Here is a 27,581-nt window from a genome sequence, read left to right on the forward strand (position 1 = left end):
CCTCACACAGCCAATTTTATATCTATTCCACTACTGTCCCTTTCATTCCTTGGGCTCTAACTTTGGTGACAAGCCTGTTATATGGCACTTCATCAAACTAAAAGTTCTCCCACCACTGAGGTTAAACTTACTGGCCTGTAGTTGCTGCATTTGTCCTTCCACACTTCTTTGAAAAAGGGTGCAACATTTGCAATTCTCCAATCTTCTGGCAGCACCCATGTAAAATGGAGGATTGAAAGATTGTGGCCAGTGCCTTAGCAATTTGCTTCCCACTTCTCTCTCTATCCTTGGATACAGCTCATGGTGACTTATCAAAGAACAAAGAAAATTACAGCACAGGGACAGGTCCTTCGGCCCTTCAAGCCGGCACCGACCACGCTGCCCAACTGAACTAAAATCCCCTACCCTTCCAGGGACCATATCCCTCTATTCCCATCCTATTCATGTATTTGTCCAGACGCCCCTTAAAAGTCACTATCGCATCGGCTTCCACTACCTCCCCCGACAACAAGTTCCAGGCACCCACCACCCTCTGTGTAAAAAACTTGCCTCGTGCATCTCTTTTAAACCTTGCCCCTCGCACCTTTATCAACTTTAAGCATAGCCAACCTCAGGACCTCCTTTTTATCAATTCTTAACAATCCAGTAGCTCAACAACCTTCTCCTTCACTTTGACTCGGGCAGCATCCTCTTCTTTGGTGAAGTAAGATGCAAAGTACTCATTTAGCCATGCGCCTCAGCTTGTATACATAAATCCCTGTAACTCCCTAATTGGTCCTACGCCCGTTTTTACCACAATTAACTAACCAAATATATTTTACCCTTGATTCCTCTGATACATCCTCTCTCTCCAGCACACTAATGCTCTCCTTAATCAATATCACCCACCTTGCCTCTTTTCTTTTATTCACCACCTTTCCTAAATACTTTGCATCCTGGAATATTTAGTTCCCAGTCCAGCCCTTAAGTGAGCCAAGTCTGCAGAGTCAGTGGTCATTTATATTACTGAACCTGTACTCGCGAAGGACAGTTCAGCTCACAGCTATGAATTCCAATTCAGATCATTTCCTTGCATCAATAAACAGCAACTAAAATGAACCCCAATTGCTCCTTTATGAATGAAGAAGGGAAAGGGTTAATGTTTTTTGTACCTAAAAGGTTGAACTTTGTACTTAGAATGTATCACAAGCATGACCCTTCCTTATGGCTAATCCCCTTGTTTATACTGCTTCTAGCATGAATACAAGTTATTTATTCATGGTTTCATTCTTTGACTTCATTCTTATGAAGACAGACAGCTAAATATAAATGTTATGTTTGTAAAGTCTTACCTTTTCGATAAGCTTGTGTGTGGTTTGAGGAAGGAAGGCAATTACAAGATGTGGGGCATGCTAACGGCCGTTTAAAGGAGGACTCCCACTGGGCCAGCTACAATTATGCCGGTAACTTCAAAGGAAGGGCCGTGGAAGAGCAGGAAACCTAAGACTGTATCGTGACTACAGCTGCCAGAGAACTGCTGCTTCGTGATCAAGGACTGTTGTATGGACTTTGATTCATGACCAGACCAGTGTTTGTGTCGTGACTGGTGCTGGGAGCCATAATGTATATATATCCCCACTTTTCTGTGTTCAGAGAGAACTTTGGCTTCCGCTTTCAAGGGGTCAAGTTCTCCCGCAAGCTTGTGAGAATAAAGCCTACTCTATTTTGACTCATACCAGTCTCAAGAGGTATTTTTACCTACTACAATGAACTTAACCTTTCTCTGGCTTGTAATTTCACAGAAATATCCAGATGGAAGGATTGCCCCTAATTAATTGTTTCAAGCAAACAATCCGGGAGGTAAAGTATACAGAAATTTAACTAAGGCACATTCAGTATTGGAAAAACAAATCACAAATATTAGTTTTTCAATTTAAATATTCCAAGTACTCCAGGTCAGTTGTTCACCATTAACATCTCATTTAAGCAGATGCAATTTGCATGAACAAAATAATGATTTAATGTAATAGTGAATGATAATCATTTGTTCATCTTTGTTTGTTCAGTTTGTCTGCATATTAAAATCTGAATGCAAAACACTTGAAAGAAACAAGATCCTGAAACATTAATGTTACATTTTTCCAGGCCACTGCTTTCCTTCAAAATGCACTAAAGGCAAATATATGAGCAAAGTGTACAATGAGTCTTTTTTTCAAACATTGATAAAGCAAGGTGAAGGAGAACACATTGCAAATAAGTAAAAACACTAAGCCAACAAAGAAGCTACAGTAAGGTGATACCAACTAGTTTTAAAAGCACTGTGTCTTCTGCCAACGCAAGATGGCTATCAATACATGTCTGTGTATGTACACTTGGCCACACATGCACAGAAACCTATATCACTGGTAGGAGGCACAGTGCTGCTTCATTCAGTTTCTGAGCCCCATGGAGGATGGGCAGCAGGGAGGCTTCTGATTACGGGACTGGGGGAAGGAGGGGAAGTTTCTGATCCACCCGGTGACAGCCATATTTCCGGTTTCAGCTCTGGGGTTTGTTTCCCCCAGCTCAGCACATTTAAGCACCAATAGGGCAGGCAGGTGATAGAACATGGGCTTAATTCCACACCATTCCTTTCAAACCACTGGTATATGCTGTTATGACCAGATGGTTGATTAGAAGAAATGCACCATCTCAAACGAACACGAAACAAAAAAGAGAAATGATAAAGAAATTAAATGGGATTTTAAAAATTGTGGAAGTCCTGAGTGGCTCTGCTGTTGACAATAATATTTCCAATTCCAGGGCGAGAGATCACTGCGCATGTGCCCCGCTGTACAATGCCCCCTATAAAGATGATAGTCACACACAAAACTGTGCATGCGTGGCATTCTTTCCCTAAACTTCTCCGCTCCTCTTCTACCCACTCATTCCTCCTTAAAACCTAACCCTTTAACTAAGCTTTTGGTCATCTGTCCTAATATCTCTAGGAATCAGTGTCAAATTTTGTTTAGCCATGTTCAAAGAACAAAGAACAAAGAACAGTACAGCACAGGAAACAGGCCCTTCGGCCCTCCAAGCCTGTGCCGCTCCTTGGTCCAACTAGACCAATCGTTTGTATCCCTCCATTCCCAGGCTGCTCAGGTGACTATCCAGGTAAGTCTTAAACGATGTCAGCGTGCCTGCCTCCACCACCCTACTTGGCAGCGCATTCCAAGACCCCACCACCCTCTGTGTAAAAAACATCCCTCTAATATCTGAGTTATACTTCGCCCCTCTCACCTTGAACCCGTGACCCCTCGTGAACGTCACTTCTGATCTGGGAAAAAGCTTCCCACCGTTCACCCTATCTATCCCCTTCATAATCTTGTACACCTCTATTAGATCTCCCCTCATTCTCCGTCTTTCCAGGGAGAACAACCCCAGTTTACCCAATCTCTCCTCATAGCTAAGACCCTCCATACCAGGCAACATCCTGGTAAACCTTCTCTGCACTCTCTCCAATGCCTCCACGTCCTTCTGGTAGTGCGGCGACCAGAACTGGACGCAGTACTCCAAATGTGGCCTAACCAGCGTTCTATACAGCTGCATCATCAGACTCCAGCTTTTATACTCTATACCCCGTCCTATAAAGGCAAGCATACCATATGCCTTCTTCACCACCTTCTCCACCTGTGTTGCCACCTTCAAGGATTTGTGGACTCGCACACCTAGGTCCCTCTGTGTTTCTATACTCCTGATGACTCTGCCATTTATTGTATAACTCCTCCCTACATTATTTCTTCCAAAATGCATCACTTCGCATTTATCCGGATTAAACTCCATCTGCCACCTTTCCGCCCAATTTTCCAGCCTATCTATATCCTGCTGTATTGCCCGACAATGCTCTTCGCTATCCGCAAGTCCAGCCATCTTCGTGTCATCCGCAAACTTGCTGATTACACCAGTTACACCTTCTTCCAAATCATTTATATATATTCCTGTGAAATACCTTCGGGCATTTTATTACATTGAAGGCAACTTGTTGTCATCCTTAAGCAAGAATTACAGTAATGCCCAAGGCAAAAGAATGAATGAAATGTAAATAAGATAACTGAGTTCAATCTTGATTGAGCTGGAAGATTGTCAGGTGGGATACAGTATGAAGTGACCTACTCATGAAAATTCTGGCAGAAAATTGCACATTGATTGAAGGTTCACATAAGCACATGTGCAATAGCATTGGCAAAACCCAGAGTACGGTCCGGGTATGGCACAATATGATGCAAACTGAAGTCTCCACAATTTGCTTCATCCTAAAAAACAATCCATTCACCCACCACAACATCAGTGTGGCATTTTTCACATATTCCACATGGAACTCATGTCCCAGGAAGAATGGTAATGTCAGAACACATTTGCGTTCATTTTGTTCTGTGGGTCTATACCCATCAACAACTGAATTGAGCATTTACCAAAAATATTTCTGAATAAGCCTCACAGTTTAAAAACATGAGACTTCCACTCCATCAAACTGATTGGATTCAAATTAAAGTTCCAGAGATGAAAAGTCAGCATCTAAGGTTAGGTGTCAATCAACCTTTGGTTTTGTGAAACATAAACAACTTCTGTTTCACATTGGAACTGCTGACAGAAATCTCAAGACACCATCTCCTTCCCCCATATATACAGATCTAACTTGTTATAGAATATGTTCCAAGATCATTGGACTGATTCCACCTTTGCAGCTCATCACTACACAGCCACACAACTAATTGTGTACACAAAAATATCGGCATGCATTCAAAAAGGAAATAATGAAAAATACCCACAGAATAAGTTCAGTTTACACAAGGGAGCACAACAAATAGCTACTTTCTTATAATGCATCACAAAGGATGCTAAAGCAGAAAGATTCATTGACAAAAGTTCCATGATTACTACTCCATAGATATCGTATACGTATCACAGCCAGTATTGCCATATTAGAGATTCCTCAAAAAATAATATTGAATGGATAATAGAATTTTAATTACGTTATGGGCAAGTGATCAACAACAGTTCTTAATTTCCCACCACAAGCACATCAATAGTGTGAGACCTGAAAGGGAACTTGCAGGTGATGCTGTTCCCATGACCTTCTAGATGGTAGAGATCACGGGTTTGGAAGAAACTGTCGAAGGCATCTTGGAGAGTTGCTTGGCGAGTAACGAATGAGATTCTTACATAGCTGTGATTGGAGAACAGTATCTACATTCTTTAAGTCTCATAATACTTTGTCTTATTTTTATAATACTAGTCTAGTAAACCCAGTCAAGCTGCCTGTTCAGCTGCGAGCTATCACAAAAATAGTCAATTATGAATTCCAATTAAATAATTTCTTTCAGGGAATGAAACTTGCCTGGCCTAGTCTGACGTATGAATGATTTCAGACCCACACTAAGTTCTTAATGCAACAAGGGAATGAGCCTACATCCCAAAACAAAAACATCCAACAGCTCACCAGACACACATGATTTACATTAGGCCTGGGTGCCATGACATTTTTTGGAAAGATCTTGCGTGTCTCTTTTATGCTGGGTATTGACTTAATTACTCAAAGTGAACAGAATAAATAATACACTAAAATTTCTCCAGTTCCCTCCCAACCAGAATGTTTTCTGATTGGAGATGTCAAACTCACTGATAAGTTATTAGTGACCTATCCTCTGGTCTCAGCCTCCCACTGTCCTGCTGCACCACTCGCGAAATTTGTGCACTCCCGCATCTTCATGAGACCTCAATGCTCACATGATCATCTTGGAGCTTTCTAACTGGACAAAAATACGGAACTCACTTTGCATCTCAGTTAACTGACATATTTGATTAATGATATTCAATTAACAAGGACCTCCCATTCCCAGAGCATGCCAGATCTTCCTGTATCCTAAATCACTTGTCTTAAGCCAGTTGCAGTGCAAGTTCTATTTTCTGAATGGAAGTTGAATAATCTCCCTTGTTTCAATAAATATTTTCTCCAACGAAGATGAATGCTTCCACACCATGGAGATGTAGCTAAGTCGATAGTTGCAGTGCAAATTCTATTTTCTGAATGCAAGTTTTATAACCTCCTTTGTTGAATGCTTCCACACATGGAAATGTAGCTAACTCAAGAGTGCAGGATTCCTCCCCCTATGAACAAGGCCTGGTTCCAGGAATCAAGGACATTGTAAACATCGTCTATAATCTGTTGTTGGATTATGACTTCCAGAATAAATGCAGAGAACCAGTCTGCAAGTTGCTTGTGATGGTTACCAAGTTAACACCACACAGAAGGCTATACGTTACTGCCGCACAAAGATCATTCCCAAAACAAGACCCTAAAACCCAAAGCACAAAAATAAATGCCTTACATGTCCATACTGGGACAAACATTCATTATCTTTTTAAATTTGAGATATATAAATGCGAGTGGGTATATAAATAAAAGAGGGTGGCTGTAGATAATTGTTTTTCAAACTGGAGGCCTGTGACCAGCAGTGGTGCCTCAGGGATCAGTGCTGGGTCCACTGTTATTTGTCATTTATATTAATGATTTGGATGAGAATATAGGGGGCATGGTTAGTAAGTTTGCAGACGACACCAAGATTGGTGGCATAGTGCACAGTGAAGAAAGTTATCTCCAATTGCAATAGAATCTTGATCAATTGGGCCAGTGGCCCGACGAATGGCAGATGTAGTTTAATTTAGACTAATGCAAGGTGATGCATTTTGGTAGATTGAACCAGGGCAGGACTTACTCAGTTAATGGTAGGGCATTGGGGAGAGTTACAGAACAAAGAGATCTAGGGTACATGTTCATAGCTCCTTGAAAGTGGAGTCACAGGTGGACAGAGTGGTGAAGAAGGCATTCGGCATGCTTGGTTTCATTGGTCAAAACATTGAATACAGGAGTTGGAATATCTTGTTGAAGTTGTACAAGACATTGGTAAGGCCACACTTGGAATACTGTGTGCAATTCTGGTCACCCTATTATAGAAAGGATATTATTAAACTAGAAAGAGTGCAGAAAAGATTTACTAGGATGCTACCGGGACTTGATGGATTGAGTTATAAGGAGAGACTGGACAGACTGGGACATTTTTCTCTGGAGCGTAGGAGGCTGAGGGGTGATCTTAAAGAGGTCTATAAAATAATGAGGGGCACAGATCAGCTTGATAGTCAATATCTTTTCCCAAAGGCAGGGGAGTCTAAAACTAGAGGGCATAGGTTTAAGGTGAGAGGGGAGAGATACAAAAGTGTCCAGAGGGGCAATTTTTTCACACAGAGGGTGGTGAGTGTCTGGAACAAGCTGCCAGAGGTAGTAGTAGAGGCAGGTACAATTTTGTCTTTTAAAAAGCATTTAGATAGTTACATGGATACGATGGGTATAGAGGGATATGGACCAAATGTGGGCAATTGGGATTAGCTTAGGGGTTTTTAGAAAAAAGAGCGGCATGGAAAGTTGGGCCGAAGGGCCTGTTTCCATGCTATAAACCTCTATGACTAGATCCCCATTGACAATAACTTGCGGAGCACCTTTAGGAACAAAAGTAGTTATTTCAGCCATTGCATTAGATTATGATTGCATCCAAGTCCATCTACCCACACTGATTAATTAACTTTAATTAATATTAGCATTAACATTAAATGTTAATTAGGCCTCTGCCTAAAAAAAATCAATCTCAGCTTTGACCTAGCCCAACAGATTTTTGAAGGGTTCCAAATCTTCAACACCTTGCACTTAAGAAATGCTTCCTGACTTCATCTGAATGGTCTAATCCTCTTGTTCTGCTTTCCCCTATCAGGAGATATAGCATCTCTCTGCCTGCCCTGCCTCATGATGCTCCACTTCTCCAGCTTCCACACTAAACACGTTAAAGAATCCATCCCCTTCGGACGAGCCCTCCGTATACACAGGATCTGCTCAGATGAGGAGGAACGCAACAGACACCTATAGACACAGAAGGACACCCTTGTAAAAACAGGATATGGCGTTCGACTCACCGATCGATAATTCTGACACACCACAGCGAAAAACCACACCGATCTCCTCAGAAGACAAACACGGGACACGGCCAACAGAGTACCCTTCATCGTCCAGTACTTCCCCAGGAGCGGAGAAGCTACAACATCTTCTTCGGAGCCTTCAACATGTCATTGATGAAGACGAACATCTTGCCAAGGCCATCCCCACACCCCCACTACTTGCCTTCAAACAACCGCGCAACCCCAAACAGACCACTGTTTGCAGCAAACTACCCAGCTTTCAGGAGAACAGTGACCACGACACCACACAACCCTGCCACAGCAACCTCTGCAAGACGTGCTGGATCATCGACACGGATGCCATCATCACATGAGAGAACACCATCCGCCAGGTACATGCTACATACTCATGCGACTTGGCCAATGTCGCCTACCTGATACGCTGCATGAAAAGATGTCCCGAGGCATGGTACATCAGTGAGGCCATGCAGATGCTACGACAACAGATGAATGGACACCACTCGACAATCACCAGGCAAGACTGTTCCCTTCCTGTCGGGGAGCATTTCAGCAGTCAAGGGCATTCAGCCTCCGATCTTCGGGTAAGCGTTCTCCAAGGCAGCCTTCAAGACACATGAAGCAGAATCGCTGAGCAGAAACCAATTGCCAAGTTCTGCACACGAGGACAGCCTCAACTGGGATCTTGGGTTCATGTCACACTACTTGGAACCCCCACCATTTGGCCTGGGCTTGCAAAATCCTACTAACTGTCCTGGCTTGAGACAATTCACACCTCTTTAACCTATTATCCCCCTCTCCACTCGCATTGTCTGTACGTGTAAAGATTTCATTACCTCTAAAGACGTGCATTCCAACCATTATCTTGCAATTGAGTCTGTGTCTATATATGCCCCGTTTGTGAACCCAACTCTCCACTCACCTGATGAAGGAGCAGCGCTTTAAAAGCTCGTGCTACCAAATAAACCTGGTGTTGAGAGACTTCTTACTGTGCCCACCCCAGTCCAACGCTGACATCCTCACATCATGATTTGATTTGTCATTTGTGGTAGCATACAGTGAAAAGTATTGTTTCTTGTGCACTAAACAGGCAAAACATACCGTACACATAGGGAAGGAAAGGGGAGATTGCAGAATGTAGTGTTACAGTCATAGCTAGGGTATATGGAAAGATCAACTTAATGCAAGGTAAGTCCATTCAAAAGTCTGATGGCAGCAGGGAAAAAGTTGTTTGAATCAGTTGGTACATGTCCTCAGACTTTTGTATCCTTTTTCTCAATGGAAGGAAGTGAAAGTGAGTATGTCAGGGGTGCGTGGGGTCCTTGATTATGCTGGTTGTTTTTCCAAGGCAGCAGGAAGTGTAGACAGAGTCAATGGATGGGAGGCTGGTTTGCGTGATGGACTGAGCTTCGATCACGACCCTTTGTAGTTTCTAGCGGTCTTGGACAGAGCAGGAGCCATACCAAGCTGTGATACAACCAGAAAGAATGCTTTCTGTGGTGCATCTGTAGAAGTTGGTGAGAGTTGTAGCAGACATGCCAAATTTCCTTAGTTTCCTGAGAAAGTAGAGGCGTTGGTGGGCTTTCTTAACTCTAGCGTCCGCATGGAGTGACCAGAACAGGTTGTTGGTGATCTGCAGCCCTTAAAACCTGAAGCTCTCAACCATTGATGTAGATGACTATCTCCTTCCTTTTATTGATAATGAGGAAGGGATTATTGTTGTCGCACAAGTTCCTTTATCTCTTTCTTGTACTGCATCCCATCACTGTTTGAGTTCCGACCCACAACAGTGGTGACATCAGCAAACTTGAAAATCGAGTTGGGGGGGAATTAGGCCATACAGTCAGAGGTGTACAAGGAGTATAGTAAGGGCTGAGGATACAGCCTTGTGAAGCACCAGTGTTTAGTATGATCGTGGACATGTTGTTATTGCCTATCCTTAGAGACTGCGGTCTGTGGGTTAGGAAGTCTAGGATCCAGTTGCAGGAGGAGGAGTAAAGCCCCAGGCCATGAAGTTTGGATATAAGTCTCGTAGAAATAATGGTGTTAAAGGCTGAGCTGTAGTCTATGAATAGGAGTCTGACATGGGTGTTCTTTGTTATCTAGATGTTCCAGGGCTGAGTGCGGGGCCAGGGAGATGTTGTCTGCTGTGGACCTGTTGCGGCGATAGGCGAAGTATAGTGGATCCAGGCAGTCTGGGAGGCACGAATTGATTTATAGAGAGTCATAGAGGTTTACAGCATGGAAACAGGCCCTTTGGCCCAACATGTCCATGCCGCCCTTTTTTTTTTTTAAAACCCCTAAGCTAATCCCAATTGCCCGCATTTATAGTCATTTGTGCAATGACTAACCTTTCGAAGCACTTCATAATGATGAATGTCAGAGTCACTGGATGATAGCCATTAAGGCACGCTGCCTGGCTTTTCTTTGGTACCGGGATGATGGTCATCTTCTTGAAGCAGGTAGGAACCTCAGATTGGTGTAAAGAGAGGTTGAAGATGTCTGTGAATAGCCCCGCCAGCTGGTCCACGCAAGACCTGAGTGCTCGTCCAGGTACCCAATCTGGGCCAGTTGCTTTCCGTGGGTTGACTTTTCAGAAGGTTGCTCTGATGTCAACAACGGTGACCTCTGATACAGGTTCATCCAAGGCTTCTCACTGACCTCTTGCTCAAAATGGGCATAGAATGCATTGAGCTCATCGGGGAGGGATGCTTTGGAGCCGGCAATTTTACCTGCCTTGATCTTGTAGCCCGTTACGAATTGCAGACCTTACCATAGTCGGCAGGAGTCCGGGTGGCTAGCCTGGGATCGTACTATCTTTTGGCATCTTTGATGGGTCTCCGTCGATCATACCTGGGTTTCTTGTATAGGTCAGGGTCACTTAAATTGAACGCCTTAACCTGGACTTCAGCAGGCAGTGGATATCCCTGTTCATCCATGGTTTCCGATTGGGAAACACACGGATTTGCTTCTTTGGCACACAGTCTTCTACATACTTAACGAAGTCAGCCTACTTGTTTAGGCTGGTTGCAAAGTTTTTAAATACTGATTCCAAGCAGTCCCGTAGATCATCCGATTCCTCAGACCAACAATGCATGACTTTCTTTGATGCATTCTCCCATTTCAGTTTTTGCTTGTAAGCTGGGAGCAGGAGCACAGCCGTGTGGTCTGATTTACCAAAATGTGGGCAGGCAATAGAGCAATAGGCATTTTTGATATTTGTGTCGCAATGGTCTAGGATGCTTGGGCCTCTGGTGGAACAGGAGACGTGTTGACGCTATCTTGGTAGTACACTCTTGAGCTTGGTCTGATTGAAGTCCCCACCCACCCCATAAGGCCTCGGGATGTTTCGTCTCAAGGCTATTTGTGGTGGTTATTATTTTGTCCAGCGCAGTCTTCACGTCCATGTGGGGTGGGATGTAAACCACTGTCAGGATAACAGAGGTGAACTCCCGCAGAAGGTAGTAGGGGTGGCATTTTAGCGTCAGGTATTCTAGGTCCAGGGAGCAGAAACTCGCCAGTGTAGCTATGTCGAGGCACCACGTGGTATTGATTTAATTATCAATTTGTTTATCCCTTAATCTTCTACACACAAGGGAATACAGGTTTTGTCAATACAACCTGCCTTCTTAATTTAATCTTTTTCACCCCAGCATCATTCCTGTGAATCTGCTCAGCACCCCCTGCAGGCCAATCTACTCTTCCTGAAGTGCAGTACCCAGAGCTGAATGCAATACATCAGATGGGGTCTAACCAGAGCTCTGTATGTGGGCGGCACGGTGGCATAGTGGTTAGCACTGCTGCCCTCACAGTGCCAAAGACCCGAGTTTGATTCCTGTCTCAGGTGACTGTCTACGTGTAGTTTGCACGTTCGCTCCACGTCTGCATGGGTTTCCACCAGGTGCTCTGGTTTCTTCCCACAGTTCAAAAGATGTGCTGGTTAGGTGCATTGGCCATGCTAAATTCTCCCTCAGTGTACCTGAACAGGAGCCGGAGCGTTGCGGCTCGGGGATTTTCACAATAGCGTCATTGCAGTGTTAATGTAAGCCTACTTGTGACACTAATAAATTAATTAATACAGCTCTAGCATAATTGTCACCACTTTGTATTTCAACCCTCTCAGATAAAACCAACATTCCATGCGACATTTTTATTACTTTTGTGTACCTGTCCATTACCACATACATGGACCATTGTAAAACTCTGCTCATTCACAATTTTTAGATTCTCAACTTTTAGAAAATACTCAGCTTCCTTAGGCCTAAAGTGCATCAATGTAGCAAAATATGCTTAATGTTGCTTATCAAAAGAAATTTGAAATTAGTTCAAATAAAGCTGCTAAACACATTTATTAAAGAAAGCCACAGTATCTATAACAGTCACTGAAGTACAAGATTAAATTGTATGTTACCACCTGAAAGATATTGCCTTTTAAAAATATACAACAGTAGATGGCAAAACTTGATGACACAGTGACATCTAGTGGCATAAAATGCAATAATAATAGAAAATACATTAGGTAAGAAAAGCAATTTCTTCTTCCTTTTACTTTTCAGTCATGTGCTTGATCTACTAATAGCACCCACTTGCTTTTTTATTCTTCCTACCAAAGTTCCCACTTTTTCCCACATTACATTCCATCTGCCAAAATTTTGCGCACTCACTTGTAGACTATTGACAACTTCCTATTTTGTGCCATCAGCAAATTTAGCAAACTTAGATTTGGCCCTTTCTTCCAAATCATCTATATAGATTGTAACTAGCTGAGCCCCCGACACTGATCTCTGTGGCACTCCACTAGTTACCGCTTGCCAACCCAAAAAGTACACTTCATCCCAACTCTCTCTTTAGTTAACCAATCCTTCGTTCAAGCTGTTACCTCATACCACGAGTTCTTATTAGCAATAATCTTTAATGTGGCACCTTATCAAATGCATTTTGGAATTCCAAGCAAACCTACATCTACAGGTTCCCCTTTATGCATCTTGATCGTTATTTCCCTCAATAAATCTAATAAATTACACAGATTATAACATTGGTTCAAACATAGACAAAAGCACTGAGCTCAAGAGGTTAGGTGAGAGTGACTGCCCTTAGCATCTGGGCAGCATTTGACCAGAGTATGGCATTAAGGAGTGGTAGCAAAACAAAGTCAACAGGAATCAGGGAGAAATTCTCTGATGGTTAGTCATGTCCAGCACAAAGAACTTGGTTGTGGTTGTTGGAGGTCAATCAGTCCAGGGACATCACTACAGGAAATCCTCAAGGATAGTTGCTTTGACCCAAACATTCTCAGCTGCTTCATTAATAACTTTCCCTCCATCATAAGGTCAGAAGTGGGGATATTCATTGATGATTGCACAATACTCAGCATCATTTGGGACTCCTCAGATACTGAAGCAGCCCATGTCCAAATGCAGCAAGGCCTGGACAACATCAAGGCAAATGACACCTGCAGCATAAGAACTAGGAGCAGAAGTAGGCCATTTGATCCATCAAGTGTGCTCTGCCATTCAATGAGATCATAAGTGATCTGATACAATCCTCAACTCCACTTTCCCGCCTTATCCCCGTAATCCTTGACTCCTTTACTGGTTTAAATGTCTATACAGTAAGAAGTTTAACAACACCAGGTTAAAGTCCAACAGGTTTATTTGGTAGCAAAAGCCAATTGCTACCAAATAAACCTGTTGGACTTTAACCTGGTGTTGTTAAACTTCTTACTGTGTTTACCCCAGTCCAACGCCGGCATCTCCACATCATTAAATGTCTATCTCAGCCTTGAACATTCTGAATGACTCAGCCTCCACAGCTCCCTGCGGTAAAGAATTCCACAAAGATTCACTACCTTCTGAGAGAAGAAATTCCTCCTCACCTGTTATAAATGAGCAACCCCTCATTCTGAGATTATGCCCTTCTCTAGCCCACCTCCAATGCCACTATATCTTTCATTATATCAGAGGTCCAAACTGCTCACAGTATTCCAAATGTGGTCTTACTGCCTTGTATAGTTTTAGCAAGACTTCCCTATTTTCTATTCCATTCCCTTTGAAATAAAGGCCAACATTCCATCTGCCTTTCGTATTATCTGCTGAACTTGCAGCCTAGCTTTTTGTGATTTATGCACAAGGACCCCCAAACCCCTGTTCTACAGTTTTAGAGTCATAGAATAATACAGCATGGTAATAGGCCCTTTGGCCCAACCGACTATGCCCTCCCAGCTAGTCCCAATTGCCTGCGTTTGGCCCATATCCCTCTAATCCTTTCCCATCCATATACTTATCCAAACGCTTTTTAAATTCTACAGTCTTTCTCTATTTAAATACTCAGTTCCTATTTTCTTCCTAACAGTGCATAACTTCAAATTTTCCTACATTATATTCTGTATGCCAAGTTTTTGCCCACTCACCCAACATGTCCATATCCCTCTGTAGACTCTGCACATCCTCACCACTTGCCTTCCTACCTATTTTTGTGTCATTTGCAAACTTTGCAATAGTACATTCACTTCCCTCATCCAAGTTATTAATATATGTTGTAAATAATTGTAGCTCCAGCACAGATCCCTGTAGCACTCCTCTACTTACAGGTTACCACGCTGAAAATGCATCGCTTATTCCAACTCTCTGGCTTCTATCTTTTGATTTGATTTATTATTGTCACATGTCTTAACATATAGTGAAAAGTATTGTTTCTTGTGCACTATACAGACAAAACATGCCATTCATAGAGAAGGAAACGAGAGAGTACAGAATGTAGTGTTACAATCTAGGGTGTAGAGAAAAATCAACTTAATGCAAGATAAGTCCATTCAAAAGTCTGACAGCAGCAGGGAAGAAGCTGTTCTTGAGTCAGTTGCTACGTGAACTCAGACTTTTGTATCTTTTTCCCGAAGGAAGAAGGTGGAAGAGAGAATGTTCGGGGTGCGTGGGGTCCTTAATTTTGCTGGCTTCTTTACCGAGTTAGCCAATCCTCTATCCATGTTAATATACTACCCCCAACACCATGGGCTCTTATTTTTAGTGTTTTGTGTCGTACTTTATCGAAGTCCATGTTGGAAATCCAAGTATATTACATGTACTGGCTGCCCTTTATCTATCCTGTTCATTACCACATCAAAGAATTCTAATAAATTTGTCAGGCATGATTTCTCCTTCATGAAGCCACGCTGACTCTGCTTTATTATATTATGCAGTTCTAAATGCTCTGCTATTACACCCTTCATAAGATCATAACATTTTCCGAATGACAGAAGTGAACTGACCTATAGTTATTTGTTCTTTATCTCTCTGCTTTTTTGAATAAAGGTGTTACATTGGCAGTTTTTGAATCACGATGTGGAGATGGGGTAAGCACAGTAAGAAGTCTCACAACACCAGGTTAAAGTCGAACAGAGCGGCAGGGTAGCACAGTGGTTAGCACTGCTGCTTCACAGCTTCAGGGACCTGGGTTCGAATCCTGGCTCGGGTCGCTGTCTGTGTGGAGTTTGCACATTCTCCCTGTGTCTGCATGAGTTTCCTCCGGGTGCTCCGGTTTCCTCCCACAGTCCAAAGATTAGCCATTCTAAATTGCCCCTTAGTGTCCCGGGATGCATGGGTTAATGGGTAAATATGTAGGGATATGTGGACAGGGCCTGGGTGGGATTGTGGTTGGTGCAGACTCGATGGGCCGAATGGCCTCTTTCTGCACTGTAGGATTCTATAGGCTTATTTGTAGCACAAGTCTACCTTTCTTGTGCTACCAAATAAGCCTGTTGGATTTTAACCTACTGTTGAGACTTCTTACTACAGTTTTTGAATCCACAGGGACTTTTTCAGAATTCAAGGACGCTTGGAAGATTACTCCCAGTGCATCCACTATCTCTGTAGCTACTTCCTTTAATATCTTGGGTCGCAATCCATTAGGTCCAGGGGACTTATAGGTCTTTAGCCCCATCAGTTTCACTAGTACTTTTTCCTCTAGTCACTGTTATTGTATTTATTCTCTCCCCCACTCTTTGCTTTAATATTTTTGGAATGTTATTAGTGCCTTCCACCATGAAGGCTGATGCAAAATATTTGTTTAACTCTCTACCACTTCCTGATTCCCCATTATTATTTCCTAGGTCTCATACTTTGGCCTTTTTAAAAAATATATATTTAAAGCTCTTACTTTCCATTCTTACATCACTTGCGAATTTAGCCACATAGTTTATCTTCTCTTTCTCTAATTTTTTGGTTAGTTTTTGTCTTTTTTTAAACTTTTCCAATCCCAAGAAGACTAAGGAAATTTGGCATGTCAGCTACGACTCTCACCAACTTTTACAGATGCACCATAGAAAGTATTCTTTCTGCTTGTATCACAGCTTGGTATGGCTTCTGCTCTGCCCAAGTCTGCAAAGAACTACAAAAGATCGTGAATGTAGCCCAATCCATCACGCAAACCAGCCTCCCATCCATTGACTCTGTCTACACTTCCCGCTGCCTCGGCAAAGCAGCCAGCATAATTAAGGACCCCAATCACCACGGACATTCCCTCTTCCAACTTCTTCCTTCGGGAAAAAGATACAAATCTCTGAGGTCACGTACGAACTAACTCAAGAACAGCTTCTTCCCTGCTGCTGTCAGACTTTTGAATGGACTTACCTAGCATCAAGTTGAGCTTTCTCTACAGCCCAGCTATGACTGTAACACTACATTCTGCACACTCTCGTTTCCTTCTCTGTGAAATCATAGAAATCATAGAAATATCGTAGAATTATCCAATCGTAAGTATTATCGTAAGTCTTATCCAAAAGCCATATAAAACTGTGGCTAAAAGAGCAGATCAGAGGCTAGGAATCCTGCAGTGAGTTACTCATCACCTGACTCCCCAAAGCCTGTCCACAATATACAAAGCAGTTAAGCATGCGATGGAATACTCTCCACTTGCCTGGATGAGTGCACCTCCAACAGCTCGAGACCAACCAGGACAAAGCAGCCCTCTTGATTCACACTCCACCCATAGAAATCATAGAACAGTATGCTTTGTCTGTATAGCGCGCAAGAAACAATACTTTTCACTATGTTAATACATCTGACAACAACAAATCAAATCCTCTGTCTTACCACTAATCTTTCCCACAAATGTCTGCCATTGCTGATCAATCATCTTTCCTGCCAAACTCCTTTCGCAGTCCACTCCAGCCAACTCTGCCTTCATTCCTCTATAATTACCCTTATTTAAGTGTAGCACAGTTATTTCTGACCCAAGTTTCTCACTCACATAGGTGTCAGGCAATGGTCATCTCCAAAAAGAGAATCTAACCATCTCCCCTTGATGTTCAGTGGTATTATCATCATTGAATTTCACCCCACCATACTATGAACATTAATGGGGTTATCACTGACCAGAAACTGAACTGCACCAGCCATATAAAACTGTGGCTAAAAGAGCAGATCAGAGGCTAGGAATCCTGCAGTGAGTTACTCATCACCTGACTCCCCAAAGCCTGTCCACAATATACAAAGCAGTTAGGCATGCGATGGAATACTCTCCACTTGCCTGGATGAGTGCACCTCCAACAGCTTGAGACCATCCAGGACAAAGCAGCCCTCTTGATTCACACTCCACCCACCACCTTAAACATTCACTCCCTCCATCACCAATGCACCATGACAGCACTGTATAATCTACAAGATACACTACACCAACTCATCAAGGCTCCTTCAACAGCACCTTCCAAATCCCGGACTTCTACCACTAGAATGACATGGGTTGTAGATGCATTGGGACATCAAGTCCCCCTCCAAGCAATATAACCATCCTGAATTGGAACGATATTGCCATTTCTTCACTATCATTGGGTTCAAGTACTAGAATTCCCTTCCTAACAGCATTTTAGGCGTATCTACAGCACATAGACTTCAGCAGTTCAAGAAGGCAGCTTACTACCACCACCTTCCCAAGGGAAATTGAGGATGGGCAATAAATGCTGGCCTAGCCAGCAACATCCACGTCTCATAGAAACATAGAAAAACTACAGCACAATACAGGCCCATCAGCCCACAAAGTTGTGCCGAACATGTCCCTACCTTAGCGATTACTAGGCTTACCTATAACCCTCTATCTTACTAAGTTCCATGTACTTATCTAAAAGTCTCTTAAAAGACCCTATCGAATCCGCCTCCACCACCGTTGCTGGCAGCCCATTCCACGCACCCACCAGCCAAAAAAAAATGTTTACTCTGATTTTCTAACCCCCCCCCCCCCCCCCCCTCCACCCCGCCTCCAATCACACTGCACTACCTCACCCACTCACCCCTTCACAATCACAATGCACAACCTCACACCCCTTCCCACCCTCCCGGGTTATGAGATATCATATTGCTTAAGGAATTTAAAAACTGCCTAACCTTCAACCTCAGAATGCACTTGGAGCAGCAGTAAGTTCTCACAGCCCAGGATGTAGCCGTCACAGTAGACAGACCTCACTCATCAGCCTGGCAACTCAGGCAGACCCTTTCCAATCCACACCCAAAACCCTTGGAAAGATAAGAAGGGAGAACCCAATAGGAAGGGAGCTGCACCCAGAAAGGAAGTCACAAATAAGGGTCAAAGAAGCCTTACCCAAGCCTGAAAAGAGAACTGCTGGAGAACAACCCCACTTCCCCCAAGTCCTCCCCCCCTCGAAAGCCAAGACACTGATCAGTAGCGTGGGAGGACAATACATGCCTGTCCTCCTCATCGGGTCCCTCTATATTGCAACCTAGACTCAGGTCCAGTGAATATAGGAACCTTCCCACAAGCACACGCACTCGTAGTGCACATGCTATCCTGATGGTTGGACATATGAGGACCTGAAACCATCTTAACCTGTATTAGCAAGCATTTTTATTGGCCTCATCTCTGGTCCAATGTGGCCAATTACTGCAAAACTTGCCATTCTTGTCAGGTTTGAGGGAATTCCAAGGAGGACACCTCCACTTTGGAGCATATTTCCACCTTCTGGGAACAGCTCTTTAATGCCTGCTGGGTGGCCAAGGGGCGTGTAAAGGTTTCCCAGCAAACCCATGGAAAAACAAGCAGACAGGCCTCAGTCCCTAGTTCTGCTGCCCCTACCCACTGACGCTTTCCAAGCCAGGCCTGTACTGAGTGGTCAAAAGGATCAGCTAAGTCAATTACCTAATCCACACCTGATGGGAGGAAAAAGCACCGGGGTTATACCATCTTAACCTGTTCAATAAATATTCCAGCCGAGAGTCCAGTCCATGTGGGTGATTGCCAGAGAATGAAAATATCTAAGGGCAGCCGGGGAACTGAGGAAGGAAGGAGGCTGCTAGGCTGGCAAACAGCAGTGTTGCAAGACTTAAATGTTCAGTTAACACACCTGACCAAACAGCAGCGGGAAGATGCGGCACTCTGCTTGGAAAATTGAATGAAATCTATAGGGATCAGCCAGGGTGTCACATCCCAACAGTCATGGAGGTGAGATACACCCCACTGATAAAACAAAACTCCTACCAGCTGGCCTGGCTCAGTTCAGGCAGGAAATCCACTTTATGCCATAAATGATTTTACAATTGAGCCTAGCCATAGTAGTTGGAGATACCCCATTGTACTGGTCCCAAAGTCTGATGGATCAAAATGGCTCTGCATTGACTACTAGAAAGTAAATGCAGCAACCAGAGCAAACTCCTACCCAATCCTACGCCTTGAGGATAGTATGGACAAAATGTTTCCTCCCTCAGCAAAATCAACCTTTTAAAAGGGTACTGGCAAGTCCCCATGACCCCCAGGGCATGAGAAATCTCAGCCCTCGTCACCCCGGATGGCCTATTCCAATGTCAGGTCATGGCCTATGGCCTTAAAAATGCTTAGCAACCTTTCAGAGGTCGAAAAACCAGATAACAGCTGGAGTCAGCAGTTGTGTAGTGTATCTAAATGACTTACAGTTACAGTGACACCTGGGGTGACCAATTAGAGCACCTGAAGGCAGTGTTCCAGGATTTGACAAGGGCAAACCTTGTAGTGAACTTGGCAAAAAGCGGCTTCACAAAGGACAAGGTGATTGATCTGGGACACATAGTAGGACTGGGAATCATGCTACCTTACAAAGCCAAGGAATGTGCGTTAGTCAATTTCCTTACTCACAAAAACCAGAGGGAAATCAAGTGTTTTCTAGAAATGTATGGTTTCTACCAAAAGTTGTCCCGAACTTTAGCACCCCCGCCTCCCCATGAATAAATGCACTAAAAAGAAACTCAAAAAGCGGTGTGTACAGGAGCGCACCAAGAGGCTTTTACAAAATTGAAAGCCACCTTCGTAAATGAGCCCGTACTAGCTACCCCAGATTTAGTAAACCTTTTAGACTGGCATTAATGCCAGTGATGTAGGGGTAAGAGCTATCCTACAACAGGATGATGATTCTGGGATAAAGCTTCCAATTGGCTATTTTTCCAAAATGCTCAATGAACACCAGTAAAGGTACTCCACGGTCAAGGAAGAAAATCTGGGTCTCCTTCTAGTTCTCCAGTATTTTGAATTCAATGTTCACCATGGCACCAAGAGACCTCAGTATTCACAGACCGCCCTTGGAAATTTCTAGAAAAGTTCAAAGTGACAAATGCCAGGTTGTTCCACTGGAATTTTCTCTTGCAACCCTGTAACTTTGTCTGTTACAAACATTTCTGTATCTTTAAGACCTGATCAGCTGTAAAGATTCACATTCTAATCAGTATTCTGTAACTTGATTTTGTGTCTCTGTATGCCCTGTTTGAGAGCAAGATATCCACTCCATCTGACGAAGGAGCAGCGCTCCGAAAGCTAATGGCATTTGCTACCAAATAAACCTGTTACGGACTTCAACCTGGTGTTGTTAAAACTCTTTTACTGTGTTTACCCCAGTCCAACGCCGACATCTCCACATCACAACCTAAAAACTACCACATTGAGAGAAAGAACAATGTCATCGTTGACACCGTAACCAGAGTTTAAACTCTGAGACCCCAGCAGGGAGCTGAGTGCACCTGCTAGCTGTGTGTTTGACTTTCAAGTGTGAATGAAAGAATATCTCTTTACTCCTTAAAAAAAACAGAATTCGTTTTTCCCAGTAGGCAGAAGGAATGTCATGTCCATAAGACATGAAAGGGATCATAAACTGTTTAAATCAAGCAAACCAAGGCTGTGTACTTTGAATGAATTCTCAACTCCTGGCCTCAGCTAGTCAAACGCACTTGAACTTTTAACTCCTACAGGAAGGGCTCATGTAGGAGTTAATGTAGGACTCTGATATTCAGGACACTAACATTCACATGAATTAATTACTCTGTCTTTGGTCATTTTTTGTTTTGTTATTCCTACTTGTAAAACTATTTTCTTTCTTACCTCCTTCTTGTTTGCTTGTGTATATGTATTTGTGAAGATCATCCCCCAGTTTTGAATGTATGAATTAACAATACATCCGATTCAACCATAAAGAGAGTTTGCTGCAAGTCACTTTAAAATTGACTTCACAAAACAGGGGGTTTGAAGAAACATGCCACAGACTATTTCACAGTTAAAACACCTCTGGTTACAAACAGGTGGCAAGGAAAATTAAAGGAGCTCAGCTGGCCTTTCTCCCCTGTCCATAACACTATCTCTAACAAGACAGTCCAACCATCTTCCTTGACATTCAACAACATTAGTATTCCTGAATCTCTATGGACCCTCTGCTTGCCTGTATCCTTCCATTTATTGTGTATTCCCTTGTTTTGTTTGCAGTTCACAAGGTTGAATTTAATTCCCCGCTTTTCTGCCCACCATTGATACTTTCCTACTGTCCACAGCTTTTGTCCTTTTGTTTGTTCAAGGATTTATTCAATTCCCCTCTTGAAAGCTATTGAATCCACAACCACTATTTAAATTCTAACTGCCCATTGCATAAAAGAGTTTTTCCTCATGTTACCTCCGCTTCTTTCGTCAATCGTATTAAATCTGCCCCTTTCTGCAACTGGAAACAGTTTTACATTATTTGCTCTATCCAAACCCCACATGGCCTAAACAGCTCTTTCAAAATCTTCACTGAGCCTTTTCTGCACCAAGGAAAACTCCAGCTTCACCCAGACTATCCACACAAATGTAATCCCTCATCCCTGGAACCATTCCAATAAATCCCCTCTGTAGTCTTACCAATGTCTTCATTCACTTGCTAAAGTATGGTTCTGAGAATTGGACATGATATGCCAGCAGTGACCGAACTATCTTCTTTAATGCAAGTTTATGCTGGATTTTGTAATCAATGCCTCAATTTGTAAATTCCAGGATCCCAGTTTTATTAAACTGCCCTGTCACCATCAAAGATTAAGCACAAACACCCATGGTCTCCTCTTCCATCTCTTTCGAAATTCATCATTTAGGTTGTATTGTCTTTCCTTTTTCTTTCAATCAAAACCAGATTTTTCTGCATTGAATTCCATCTGTTAAATGTTCATCAATCCCTCCCACTATGTTGTTCATGCTCTTGACGTCTATTACTATCTTTCTCACAGTTTACTATACTTTCAAGTTACATCATCTCCAAATTTCAACATTATGCCCTTAGAACCCAAATCCAATTATCAATATGTATTAAGACTTACCTGGATAGTCACATGAGCAGCCTGGGAATGGAGGGATACAAACGATTGGTCTAGTTGGACCAAGGAGTGGCACAGGCTTGGAGGGCTGAAGGGCCTGTTTCCTGTGCTGTACTGTTCTTTGTTCTTTGTATTAACAGCCTAGTACTTAGGAACTTTGCGCAATACCTCCTTCCAATCTGAAATAAAGCCAATCAACACAACGCTGTTTTCCATTCCTTAAACAATGAATCCTGAATCCATGCTGCCACTATCTCTTTTATCCATCAAACTTCAATTTTGCTAACAGGCAAGTGCCTTTTGAAAGTCATATACACATCAACTGCACTATCTACATCCACAATCTGTTACCTCATAAAAAAACTCAATCAAGTCAAAAATGATTTGCCCTTAAATTCTGAATTTTTGATTGTTCAAGGGTTATATTTACTCCTGCAATATTGTTTCCCCACTGCCAATGTTATATTCGCCAGAGGGGGTGGGGAGAGGGGAACTGAGCTCTGTCAAAAAGAGAATGAGTTTTCTTGGGCGCAGCTTTGAAACAGAGAGATGTGTGGGTACTACTAGACTGCTCTCACATTCCAGCTGATGTACTTTGAGCTGTGCTCTTCAGCAGGCTTTATTTACATCTGTTAGGAATAGTTCTCAGCAAATCCATGTAAAAAAAAAACTAGGTAAGTATAGGGTAAATAGTCTCTGTGGTTCTGGTCAGCTGGTCCCACTTTGGTAAGGAATTGTACTGCAATCTGGGCAGTGTAAAATGAGCAAGTGGAAGTTTAAACCTTCCACTTAAGTACTTTAGCGTACCAACCAAATAAACAAAATCAAATTAACTTAGGGACAACTCAAAAAGGGCAGCTCCCTAAAAGGAGGGGAACCATCTGAAACAAAAACAAAGCGGAAAGGAAACTTAAAACATCAAATTAAAATGTGATTAAAGGGGTCGATAATACACCCCAGTCCCTGCAGTGCTCAGCGGGCACGGAAGGCGCCTGCTCCCTTTCCAGGGACACCTGGCCGCGAATACAGCCGCAGTAGAGGGGCAGACGGTCACGTTGGACGACCCCCTCGATTGCCCGCTGCCTGATCCTGTTGATGGGATGCCTTGCTAGGCCCAGGAGCAGGTCCATGTGGAGGTCCTCCTCCTTCCTCGCCCCCCTTCGCACCAGGCGCCCGTAGATCAGGAGCGTGGGACTAAAGTGCAAACAAAACAAAACAACAATAAAAGATTTTTAAGGAAACTGAAAAGGTTGTGCAGCATATAACACTGAACATAGATATGATCCACGGACGCCACAAGGTTGCAGAAAGGGCACACTTGGGAGCCCGTGAACTGGAAGAACCTACAATTGTACGGTACTGCTACGTACAGCACCCTCCACCCCAGGTCCCCAAGATAGTGGGGGGAGATCCCTCCGTAGAGGGACCTCCACTGGGGACCTCCGCCGCCCGCTCAGGCGGGATCCCACCACACAGTTGTGTCTCCTCGAGACCACATGTGCCCTCGAGTTAGAGCACGACTGTCCTGAGGTCTTGGATGGCTTTGGCCACATGCTGGACGGCCACCCCCGCGCACTCAGCCAGCTTGTGGGGGTTCATCCATCCCACTCCTCCGCCACCCAGCACGTGCCCGATCCTTGTCATCCCAGCGTCCACGGCCCTCCTCTCCGCCAGCCACCTGAAGTTATATGGTTAGAGAAGCGGATTCCTGAGCAGTGGCTCTCGCATGATAGCTGCTACTCCTAACGGGGAAGAGCTACATCGCAAGGCGTCCATGTTCCAGAGTTTGAGAAGGTTTTGGTAAAAGACAGGTCTACGCCTGCAAGGAAGTCCGAAGATTTACGTATAGGAGCTGCACGTCATAATTCAGCCCGTGCAACTGGTGGAAGAAATACGTCGCCAGGGTACACCATCATGGAGGAGGCTCGAAGTAAAGGTATCTCTGCAGAGTCTGGAGGCGGAAGGTCACCACCTGGGTGCAAAGGCACACCAGCGCCTGACCGCCCACCCCAAGCGGGAGATGCAGAACCTCAGCAGAGACCCAATGCAGTCTGTTGTCCCAGGAGAACCAGATGAGGGTTCTCTGGATGTTTGGGACAAAGTCAGGGGGAGGGGTCTACTTAAGTGCTACACACAGTGAATTAAGCCAAGTCATTCGCCACTTCCTATATTGGAAGATTCAAGCCAATCACAAAGCATTGCCAACCTTTTTAGTACTTCCCTCTTTATCAAATTTTAATCTCTAGTATCCTGGCAACCACCTTGTTATCCTAGAGAAATATGTATTCCTGCTTTCATTTTAGACAAGCCTCATTCTTTGCACATTTTCCCTCATCAGCTGCCCACTATCCAATCATATTACCTGACAGAAACTAACAGGAATGCCAATAATCTTATTAGCCAAAACCAATGAATTCACTGAGAAAAGCTCATTAAATGTTCTCATTACCATCAGTTCCAAGCTATACATACAAAGGCAGCAGTTAAGTAACTTTTACTAAACAAAGTAATTTGAAAAATATTAGCAACAGATTGACTAAATATTACGGTGTAGCAGAATTTTATTTACATCTCCATTACTCACAACTTCATCCCTCTAAGATGGATAGTTTTCCATATGCGAATATCCAAATAATTCATTTCCTTAACAGCATTGGTAATGAAGCTATTAGCTTTCACCCCTCGAATATCTCCAGATAATCTGACCTGACAGTGTGTAGGATGGATTATCTACACAGGGAAATCTAGAAGCCACATCAAGAATCACATTTAGTTAATGTCTATCAGCTGTCAAACACACCAAGGCTTTAAGCCTGATCGAGAATACAGTTCATTCAAGTGTATATCATAACCCTGCACTATTAAAATCTAAGTCCTGAAAGAACTTTTACAAAACCTTGAATTGTCACAAAGACTCATAAAGCAGAGACCCTTCACATACCAGGAAATCACTAGCCTTAAATCAGTTCTCAATGTACAAAAACAAATTAATATATTGTAATAGATGCATCCAGGACAGGGCCCTTTACTTGCTCCTGTAGTCACAAATCTATGCACAGAAGATGGTAGATTCAACCAAAAGACTGGTGGGGCAAGGAAGTGGGATGAAGTTTTAAAAGTGTATAACTTTATCTAAAGCTTCCTGCAAGTTCATTTCCTTAACAGCATCGGTAATGAGGCAATTAACTTTCACCCCTCAAATATCTCCAGATGTTCACAGACATCTTCAATCTCTCTTTACAATAATCTGAAGTCCCTATCTGCTTCAAGAAGACGACCATCACCCCGGTACCTATGAAAAACCAAGCAGCGTGCCTTAATGACTATTGGCCGGTGGTTCTGACATCCATCATTATGAAGTGCTTCGAAAGGTTAGTCATGGCACGAATCAATTCCAGCCTCCTGGACTACCTGGAACCACTATACTTTGCTTACCACCACAACAGGTCCACAGCAGATGCCATTTCCCTGGCCCTGCACTCAACCCTGGAACACCTAGATAACAAGGACATCCATGTCAGACTCCTATTTATTGACTACAGCTCAGCCTTCAACACTATTATTCCCACAAAACTCATCTCCAAACTCAATGGCCTGGGCCTTGGCACCTCCCTCTGCGACTGGATCCTGAATTTCCTAACTCACAGACCACAATCAGTAAGGATAGGTAACAACACCTCCTCCATGATCATCCTCAACACCGGTGCCCCACGAGGCTGTATTCTCAGCCCCCAACTATACTCTTTATACACCTATGACTGTGCGGCCAAATTCCCCTCCAACTTGATTTTCAAGTTTGCTGACGACACCACCGTAGTGGGTCGGATCTCAAACAATGACGAGACAGAGTACAGGAATGAGATAGAGAATCTGGTGAACTGGTGCAGCAACAATAATCTCTCCCTCAATGTCAACAAAACAAGGAGATTGTCACCGACTTCAGGAAGCGTAAAGGAGAACATGCCCCTGTCTACATCAACGGGAACGAAGTAGGAAGGGTCAAGAGCTTCAAGTTTTTAGGTGTCCAGATCACCAACAACGTGTCCCGGTTCCCCCCAAGCCGACACTACAGTTAAGAAAGCCCACCAATGCCTCTACTTTCTCAGAAGACTAAGGAAATTTGGCATGTCAGCTACGACTCTCACCAAGTTTTACAGATGCACCATAGAAAGCATTCTTTCTGGTTTTATCACAGCTTGGTATGGCTCCTGCCATGCCCAAAACCGCAAGAATTACAAAGGTCATGAATGTAGCCCAATCCATCACGCAAACCAGCCTCCCATAAATTGACTCTGTCTACACTTCCCACTGCCTCGACAAAGCAGCCAGCATAATGAAGGACCTCACGCACCCCAGACATTCTCTCTTCCACCTTCTTCCTTCAGGAAAAAGATACAAAAGTCTGAGGTCACGTACCAACCGACTTAAGAACAACTTCTTCTCTGCTGCCGTCAGACTTTTGAATGGACTTACCTTGCATTAAGTTGATCTTTCTCTAAACCCTAGCTATGACTGTAACACTACATTCTGCGCTCTCTCGTTTCCTTCTCTATGAATGGTATGCTTTGTCTGTATAGCGCGCAAGAAACAATACTTTTCACTGTATGTTAATACATGTGACAATAATAAATCAAACCAAAAGTCCTTAATAGGCAACATAATTAAAATTATATATGACCAGTTGTGCATCCATTAAGAATTAAGAAAGTGCTGCCCAAATTTATACAAATCAGGATTTCTACAATCTCACACGAGATTTCATACCATGAATGACATCGCAAATTATTTCTCATATTTCATGAAATTGCACAAAAATATTTGACAATAACTGGAGCCAATCAAAACTAATCATTGTTGATAGAGGCACAATGAGCTGAATGATCTCCTTTTGTGCTGGACACATTATAGTTCCCATATAAAATTGGAGCTGATATTTAACTGTAAGACCATAAGACATAGGAGCAGAAATAGGCCACTCGGTCCATCAAGCCTGCTCTGCCCTTCATATACATACATAGAAAATGG

General features: G+C 43.2%; 1 protein-coding gene across 11 annotated transcripts in view; it reads right to left on the reverse strand.

Annotated features, from left to right (window-relative positions):
- ipo11 (importin 11) overlaps positions 1 to 27,581 on the reverse strand; it is a 548,937-nt gene that overhangs the window by 507,906 nt on the left and 13,450 nt on the right. The window contains exons 2-3 of one of the 11 annotated variants that reach the window (XM_078218419.1): positions 23,512 to 23,750; positions 22,560 to 22,735 (exon numbers count right to left, since the gene is read on the reverse strand). The exons of 8 other annotated variants lie outside the window; for them this stretch is intronic. The gene's annotated coding sequence lies outside the window, so the exon portion shown is untranslated. Of the gene's footprint in view, positions 1 to 22,559; positions 23,751 to 27,581 lie in introns of those variants that run through there. 2 more of the 11 variants (XM_078218361.1, XM_078218352.1) reach the window with 2 other exon arrangements.

This window comes from Mustelus asterias, chromosome 1, assembly GCF_964213995.1.
Source record: "Mustelus asterias chromosome 1, sMusAst1.hap1.1, whole genome shotgun sequence".
Lineage (NCBI taxonomy): Eukaryota > Metazoa > Chordata > Chondrichthyes > Carcharhiniformes > Triakidae > Mustelus > Mustelus asterias.